The sequence below is a fragment of the Dendrobium catenatum genome, unplaced genomic scaffold (assembly GCF_001605985.2).
Source record: "Dendrobium catenatum unplaced genomic scaffold, ASM160598v2 fragScaff_scaffold_716, whole genome shotgun sequence".
In the NCBI taxonomy this organism is placed as follows: Eukaryota; Viridiplantae; Streptophyta; class Magnoliopsida; order Asparagales; family Orchidaceae; genus Dendrobium; species Dendrobium catenatum.
Window position 1 is genome coordinate 10,932,049 of NW_021319178.1, and position 9,991 is coordinate 10,942,039.

The following is a 9,991-nucleotide window of genomic DNA, read 5'->3' on the forward strand; positions in this document are numbered from 1 at the left end:
ATTTTGTAATAAATTCTCTGGTAAATCCATTTCTTGAATGGCAGCTGATGTGAACATGGAGCTAAATGATCAAACTAATTATTGGAAATGGATGAAGAAAATTAATCTACACCTTGTGTAGATTGCTTTTGGTGGAGAATTTTAAATAAAACATTACCTACGTTTGATTTGCTATTGCATATGAAAATATTGGAGTGCAGCCTTTGTCCAAGAGGATGCATTGCTGTAGAAGACGAAGAATATATCACGGTGAACTGTGAAAAATTAATTCCTGTCATTAAGTTGCTTAACGATTGGGGATTTCCTATGCCAATTTTTTCATCGTTTACGGATTGTATTTATAAATTGGAACTTCTTTTATCTATTAATCCATTTATTGCTAATCTCTGCTGCTTAGTGGTATTCTTCTCGTGGAAAAGTAGGAATTGTGTTTAGCATGGTTCCACAGAATTTGGTTTGGGATATATTTCTTCAAATGCTCTCAGCATTACAGCAAATTCATCTAAATTAAATATCTATTCGGATCACTGGGGTGTTAACCAACGCTTGTTGTTTCAATCTTGGCACCCTCCTCCAATCAGATGGATCAAATTTAATTTTGATGCGACTTGGGTGAAGTCTAATGAAGTCGATCTTGGTGGAATTTTCAGGGACTCTAAAGGAAGGTTTCTACTTGCTTATGGTATTAAAACAATTCATTGGGATAGTGGATTATTAGAGCTTATGACTTTTAGATCGTTGGAGAAGATCCTTCATGAATGGAAAATAGAAGCTAATGGTATTGTTATTGAAGATGATAATCTCAATGTCATCAAATATCTTCAAGGATCCTTATATACTATGACTTGAATTTCATATCAATTTAAAATTGCAACTATAAGCCACAAGGCATAGAACTTATGACAGCAACAATAGCTCTATCTAATGTCATTCTCAATCCAACGCCATTTTCAATCTCAGCTACCACAAGTTGCTCTCCATTCCCACGTTAAACATATAAGACTCTTCTTTCATTAAAAAAAATAGTAGAAAGCAAATTTCAGCATTCTTATCCTTTTCAAGGGCAGAGCATAGAACTGTTCAATTTCAACAAGCCTACATCAAACAGGAAGCTAAGTCTAGTTTACTAAATTTCTTCCAAAATGCATTGGGATGATGCAAATACTAGAACGCACTATGCATCAAAGCAAGACTATTTGAATAGAACAAAACTTTGATCTCCCGTATTCTTTGAGAATTAAAAGGGGAGATTTACCGATAATAGTTTGGTTCTAGTTATATCAAATTAAGCATAAGAAATTGAAATCCCTTTGGGTTTTTTCTTTAAAAAATAAATGTTATAAGACTTCAAAACCTGAAAGTATAAAACATAATTTTAGCATGAAGACCTTGTTGCTACTTAAATTGTACATAAAAGACAATAATCCCAACACCTTCTTCTTATTCATTCTAGAAGATTCCAACCTTCCTTTCACTTAGAAGAAAAACTTAAAATAGATACCTCATAATCTCGGCATTTTCTTCCCACATATTTTATCATGATGCAAATAAATTTAAAAGAATCTACATAGAATATTTCCATATTTCAATAGCAAAGAAAGAAGACATCAATGCATCTTATCTTCTCCAAATAACAACAATCCTCATCACATTTCTTACCAAAAAGATTCTCAAAAAAACATTGAAGACACATAGCCATTAGAGGAAAGAGAAAGGAATTCTAAAAATAATGTCTCTATAACTTTTTTTAGAGAACAAACATTAGACCTCAAAGTGAAGTAAATGAGAATAAACTTGCTTTTTTTCTGATTTTTTGAAAGTTAGAGAAGGAGAAGATTTGGGAGAAGAAAGAAATAGCAAGAAGAAGTATACCTATCAGTTAGAGAAGGGGGAGTTTTTGCGAGTGGTGAGTTGGGCCCTATCATTTTTTTATTATTATTTTTTATGAATGAATTGGGGGGGGGGGGGGGGGGGGGGGGTGGCTATTAGGGGGGGGGGGGGGGGGGAAGTGGGCATGCATCAATTGTCCTAACCAAACCCCTATTTGATGCTATGAGGAGATGTCCAAACTGTCCCTCTCGAATTTATCATCCTATCCCTTTAAATTAATGACTATAATTAAATATTACATTTTAGTAGGTATTGAGGGGTTGATTTAAACAAAAATGATGGATTAAATTAACAAATTTTGTTGATTTAATCAATTTTAACCTGATTAATGTTGATTTAAATTTTAATGGGCTTGAGACGAGTAAATTTAGATTTAATCGAAGCTTTCGTTGTTAAATTGAACTCGAACCGAGTTAATTTAACTTGATAGCGCATCGATTTGATCAAATCGGGTTCAATTAATGTTAAATTTGATGAATTTAATTTTTGATTAACTTTAATTGGCTTGATTCAATTTGAGTCAAATTAGAAAACTGAATAAATGCTACATCATTAGGCATCCACCTAAGGGGAATCTTAAAGACAACGTCTGCACTAGGCTATGAAGGCCTAGGCACTAGGAGATGAGTTTCGGAAAAATGGACCTCGAATAATGAGGTCAACACTCAACACCACCAGATTGTCGCGTTAAATAATTTTCCAAATTACTCGAGAGCACTAGCGTCGAAGCACCACCAACATCCATACTGAGGTGCCCTAAGGTAGAAATTTAAGCTAGCTCAAACATGCAAACATACCCTCAAGACCCATTTCAAATCACATGCACACTCTCATACGCACATAAAACATTACCAAACATATACATAAGGGTTTAAGGGTAGAAATTTAATGGGTTACTTTGAATCTACTTGGGTCAGAATGGGTTGAATGGTACACTAACTTTTCAGGTGTTACATGGTCCACATAAATAACTCGGTGCCATAGTCCAACTTCCAGCATCGTAGAGCTCCAAAATGACTTCTCACATATATAGAGATCAACGATACAGTACTCCCATGTGAAGTGCTTCCTCAACCAATTTCTCCTAAGAGAGAGAGAGAAAGTTTCAAATTCTAGTTTTTCAATTTTTTAGCCGGCAATCCAGCGGTCAGAAAAGCCATGGCGATGGATGTTTGTCGATCGTCTACGGACAACATGAAACAAAGGGAAGAAGAAATGAGAACAACGATGGAGATTGATGAAGGAAAAGTTCTTGAAGGGCAATCAAATGCAAGAAGATCAATGGATGCGGAAGAGGCTCGGAGAAGGCGATTAAGAGGTAAGTTAGTGATTAATGAGAATATTGGTAATGTTTCCAACATTTTCAAATAGGTGATAGGTAAAGGAAAAATGGTAGATTCAAATACTGAAATCAAAACACCCAGCGCCATGAAAAGTTTGAGTCACCTATGAAGAGCCATGACCTGGAAGCTTTCGGGAATGAACATTTTTGTTCAAAGATTTGGAAATTCAAATGCAATCCCTGGCAATAGTGTGATAAATGCAAATTTCCTGAGTTCAGAGAACAAAAATGTTATTCCTAAATCATACAGACAGGCGATTCAACTGGAATTGGAATCAGAATAAATAAAGGAGACATATGCTAATCAGATTGTTGATCAAATGACAGAGAAGAATGTTGTTAAATCGACTTTTGGTAATGTACGGTCTAAAAAACCATATATTAAATTAAATTTCAGTGAAGAAGAAGCAATGTTAACAAAAGATGGTAAGGCTGTGCAATTAAATAAGGAAGCTGAAATCAAGAATGCAAAGTTGCTCGAAAATTCTCTGGTATGCAAAGTGTTTGGTAAAGATATAAAACCTCAGGTTGTATCATGGGAACTTAGAAGACAATGGGCTCAGTATGATAAATTCCATTTCACTACCCTAGGAATGGGATGGTTTCTTTGCTCTTTTAATTCCATTGAAGCAGTGGAAGGAGTCTTGATGGGAGGACCGTGGTTCGTGAATGAACACATAATTGGTATGGAACGTTGGACACCAGAATTTTCATCTTCATCAATGAAAGGGCTTACATCGCCCATTTGGATTCGAATGCCTCATCTACCATTGCAATGCTGGGATGAAAACAATATTGCAAGAATTGCTTCAAGAGTGGGGACACCACTAATGCTAGATGACAATATGTTCCATTGGGGAATAAGAGAATTTGCTAGAGCTTACGTTCGAATAAAGCTTGATAAAAAACTACCAGTAGGAGTTTGGGTGGAAAGCATGGGAGGAAGATTATTCCAAAAACTTGAATATGAAAGAATATCAAATTTGTGTTTTGATTGTGGAAAAATCAGACATGTAAAAGGAGAATGTAACAAACAAAGCTCAGTTGAAAACATGAATTCTGCAGATGAAACCTCTCATACTATAAAGAAGATGAAGGCTGATGAAGAAAGCAATGCTTATGGCCCTTGGGTGCTGGTGAACAACAATAGGAAGAAGCAAAACTTTGCTTATAAGAGATGGCCAGAAAGACATTTGCTAGGAATGTTCCACACAAAAACATTTGGAGAGCTATTTCAAATCCTGTGGATTTGAAAAATACAGAACAACAAAGCATTAAGATAAAGGAGACACATTTAGCTCATGACAATCTATTAATAGAAGAAAGAGAAATTATCAATGATAATGTGAAATGCATAGACTTGGATAAGATTGAATCATCTAATCCTGATCAAGGTTACATGGAAGGCAAAATGGCTGAAACTCTATAGGCGCCGATTGATAGTAAAACAAAACAGGAAATTGCATTCATAAGTAATCCATTTGAAATTCTGAAAGAAAATGCTGAAGAAAAACCAGTGAATTTATTGACTAAAAGGGCTGAGATACAAGCTGAGCATAATGACATTCATAAACTGGTCAAGAAGACTGTACAGGAAATCAAAAATTCTACATCCAAGGAGCAGGTGGAAAGCAGCAATATTATCTCTAAGGTGTTTACCAGCAAAACCAAACTAGTTAAGGAAATGAAAATGCTAGGGCCTATAAAAGGGAAACATAAAATGAGGAAAGGTGAAGGAGGAGTAGAGAAGGTTGGGGTCTTAACCCAACATCCCATTTAATGTCTTTAATTATGTTTTGGAATTGTAGGGGAGCAAAAAAGAAAGAAGCCTCCCACTACTTAAGAAATATGATTAGAGAAAATGGTATGTTTTTCATTATTTTGATAGAAACTAAATTGGAAAATTTGGGAAGAGAAGATGTCAGGAAACTGGTTGGGAATGATTGGGAGTTTCACCATGTGGCGGCTTCAGGAACCTCAGATGGAATCCTAGCACTTTGGAAATATAGAACTGCTTCGTTCAAAATCAATGATTCTTCTAAGCAATGTATTACAGGCAACCTTACAACTCCCAAAGGTAATATGGCCAAAGTTTGGATTGTCTATGGCGACAAAAATTTGTATGAAAGAAGGAAGCTTTGGAAGTTGATATAAGACAACATGAACTGTGAAGAGCCGTGTATAGTTGGAGGTGACTTCAACTGTCTATTGAACAATAATGAGAAGATTGGAGGGAAAAAGTTTGTATTCTCTCAAGGTCTGCAAGAAATGAAGGAGTTTATGACCAATAATGATTACCATGACATTGGTTTTAATGGTCCCAACTACACTTGGTGCAACAACAAAGAAGGCCTAGCAAGAATTTGGGAGAGGTTGGATAGAATTTGGTTAAATTCTAAAGATCTAATGGAATTCTCAAATGCAGTCGTCAAGCACCTTCCTAGAATATCATCGGACCACTGTCCAATTCTGCTCCAGATTGACAATAAAAAACTGCATAATAATAAAGAAATCAAATTTGAGAACATATGATGTTCGTATGAGGCAGAAAAAGGCATCATAGCTAAATCCTGGAGAAAAAATGATTATGGAAGTTCAAATGAAATTCTACAAAGAAAAATTAAAAATTTTCTCAAAAACCTTTATTTTTGGAGCAAAAATAAGTTGAAAGAACTGAACTTGAAGATACAAGTTCTAAAGAATGAGATATTGCAGTTGCATAATAGAAAAGCAAGAGATGGAGGTTTGAGCTAGGAGAACCTTATTATCCTTAGAAGTAAGGTTATTGAATTCAACACAAATTTGGCTAGAATTTCTACATGGTGGAGACAAATATCAAAATGCCAATTGATGGAAGAAGGTGAAAAGAACACTAGATACTACCATACTTTTGCAACGGCTAAGAAGAGAAGCAACCAAATATTGCAAATTGCTCGGGAGGATGGATCGTTGGAATCAAATCAAGAATCTATCCATGAGATTATGGAGAAATTCTTCTTAAATAAATGGAGCAAACGGAGCGTTTGCTGTAATTTGGAGGATTGGCCAAATTTCAAAATTTCTGAGTGCATTCATGAAGACATGGCCAAAATACTGAAGTCTGATTTCACCAAAGAAGAATTGAAAGTTATGCTAAAAATTATGGACAACAATAAATCCCCAGGAGATGATGGTGCAAACGCCTATTTTTTCAAGAATTACTGGAATATTATAGAGGAAGCAACTTGGAATGCAATTGATGATTTTTTCAAATCAGGAAGGATGCCCGAGCAATGGAAGGAGACTGTAGTTGTATTGATTCCGAAAATACAGAATGCCAAAGAATGTTCCAAATTCAGACCAATTTGTCTCTGCCAAACGGTCTATAAGATGGCAGCAGGTATGATCCTTAACAGATTTAAAAACTGCCTCCCAAATGTCATATATGAATACCAAGGAGCTTTTGTTCCGGGCAGAAGCATTTCAGATAACTGACTCATTGCTCAAGAGATCATAAATAAGATGAAGTCATCAGTGGCTAAGCCTGGATATTTTCTTTTGAAGCTTGACATGGAGCAAGCCTATGATAGTATGTGTTTGGAAACTCTAAAACAAGTTATGAAGCTCACAGGTTTTCCTGAGAAATCGATACATTTGATAATGCAATGTGTCTCAAATTCGAAATACTCTATAGTGATTAATGGAAGAAGAACTAAATGGATCAATGCTCATTGCGGCTTCAGACAGGGATGTCCTATGTTACCGAGTTTATTTATCTTATGCTCCGATCTTCTCTCTAAAGCACTCCATGGAAAAAATGATCAATTGGGGATGAGATTAGCTACGAATGTTGAGAAAATAACACATTTGCTTTTTGCGGATGATGTTCTGGTTGTAGCAGAAGCTTATAGTAGAAATGCCAGAACTTTGAAGAAAACTCTAAAAAAATACTGTGGTTGGACTGGACAAGCTATTAACTCCCAAAAATCCATGATTTTATATGGCAAAAAAGTCACCAAAAAAAGAAGAAGCAAACTAAACAAAATCATGGGCTTTAAAGAAGTCAAGGAACTCAATTACTTGGGAATCAAAATGGCATTAAGGAGACTAAAGGCCGAAGACTATAATATCACCATTGACAAAGCTATGAGTAGACTTAACTCTTGGGGAGCAAGATGGTTATCACTGGCTGGTAGAATTCTCCTTATCAAAACATCTTACTCAAACATGATCTCTTATCAGGTAGCACAATCTCTCATTCCTAAAAGCATTTTGATGAAAATTGACAAAATTTGTAGAAATTTTTTGTGGCACAAAGAAAATGGAAACTAAGGAATGCATTACATTACTTGGACTACTCTTTGCCTACCCACCAGTTTAGGTGGGTTTTGTTGAGTCTAGTAATTAGGTTGTTAAGCCAAGAGGGGTGGTGAATTGGTAGTTTAAAAATTTTAAGCCCTCTATTAAAATTATGTTGAACCGAAATAAAAATTGTTTCTTTTAAGTTTTGTAGAAAAAGTTTTTCAACCACAGAGTTTTTAAGACTAAGAATTAAAATGCGGAAACGTAAAGACAGTAAAGTAAATGACACCAGATTTATAGTGGTTCGGTCTAAAACCAGACCTACATCCACTCCCCAGAGGCACCCTCTGAGTATTGCACTAATACCAATAGTGACTCTCCTTTTGCACCCACAGCAAGGCGGAGAAGCCTTTACAACACACTCTTTTCACCACTCCCCGATGCGGCAGAGAACCGTCATCCTTTTTTCACAATCCACAGTGTTGGCAGAGAACCGTCCGTCCTTTCACACTCTCATAGTGTGGGCAGAGAACCCTTCGTCCTTTCACACTCTCCAAGTGTAGGCAGAGAACCCTTCGTCCTTTCACACTCTCCTAGTGTGGGCAGAGAACCCTTCGGCTGTTCACACTTTCCAAGTGTAGGCAGAGAACCCTTCGGCTGTTCACACTCTCCAAGTGTCGGCAGAGAACCGGATCTCCTTGACAGATCTTCTCACAAGAATCTAGAAGGAAGAAAGAAAAGAGTGAAGTAATCCCAATTCACAAGTAGAGATTCTTGCCTTTGAAATCCAAGTGAAGCCTTCTCGCTCCAGTGGTAGGAATCCTCCCTTGAATGCTCTCTTCCACTCTCTCCTTGGCTATTCTCTCAAGAGGCACGAAGATCAAATGACAAAAAGATTGGGTGGCAGTCTAATTTGGACTATTTATACAAAAGACAAGAAAAACCGCCCAAAAAACTGCAAGTTTTCAATTCTAATTAATTTCGTCTTGGACGAATAGGACTTAGAAAAATTTTTCAAGCAAGTTCCTATTCATTCCATGTGCTCAATAGGAGAAAACTGTCTGATCGTCAAGTACGAACTGATATCGTCCCGTACGATCAGTATAAATTTTATATGATCTCCTTATGTGTGTGTATGTTTTTATTCACTCAAATTACAATCACTCTCTTTCAATTTAATTTCAAAGAAAAGTGCAAGCTTCAAATTTTATAAAGTATCTCATGCTGAATTTGATTTGAAGTCATCGTAGTCTGGAGTTTAATTTTCCTGAAATGTTAGTACACACAAGAGCAAATACAATTCTTCTAAAATTGTTAGGAGATAACTATGCATTTGAACAATAATGTTTGGAATCATCAAAACTATACAAGTTACCAAAATTTAAAGCATGCAAATAGCAACTATCTTAACAGGTTTGGCATCCAAGGAGCTTCGGAAAGACAGGGACCTTTAAGATCGAGAATGGCGTGGATGTATTTACAGAATAAAGATTCTTTGCTCTATAAAATTCTCAAAAGAAAATATGGTGACAAAATATGGGAGGAAGGAATAAAGAGAGGATCTTCATCATCTTGGAAAATCATAAAAGAAGGAATCAATTATCTAAAACCAATTGTTAGATGGAAAGTATATAATGGTGAAAGTATAAATATTACTACTAACAATTGTATTTTAGACAGATGTCTAAACACTTGGCCTGCAATGTGCAACATTGCGGATCTTTCTGATAAAAAAGTTTCTTTCCTTATGGATTAGTGCGGTAACTAGAATTTAGAAAAAATGTCTGAATTTTTCTCTAAAGATATGATAAAGCTAATTTAGCAAATGGAAAAAGGGGAGTATAGCAGAGAAAACAAGATTGAATTGATCTGTACCAATTCTGGGAAAACCATTTCATCCTTATGTTCTGAAGCTAACAATAGAAATCTTAACAGTAATTTCAGCAAGTATACTTGGATAAAAAAACTTAAACTGAACCAAAGAGCTTCTCTTTTCTGGTGGAGAGCGTTGACTAATGCATTGCCAACTAATGACTGGTTATGTCATAGAAGACTAGCAAGCACTTCTGTTTGTCCTAGAGGATGTCAAGTTATTGAAGACATAGAACATGTTACCATGAAGTGTAGCAGACTGATTGAAATAATACAAAAATTGAGACTATGGGGATTTTAATGTCCCATCTTTTCAAAATCTCAATGATTGTATTGAAGAGCTTAAGCATAAAGCTGACAGTGGCCTTGCAAAAATTTATGCTATGACAGTTTACTTCAGTTGGAGATCACAGAACCTGGGAAAACATGGAAAATCAGAGCTTCCCATTGCTTACACAGCAGCAGAGATTATTTCTCATGTATCTTACTTTCAGTCAGCTCCAATCAAGAAGAACTGGAACACCAACCAGCATTTGCTGCCCAAATCTTGGTGTCCCCCTCCCAAAGGTTAGATAAAGTTGAATGTAGATGCGGCACTGTCTAAAT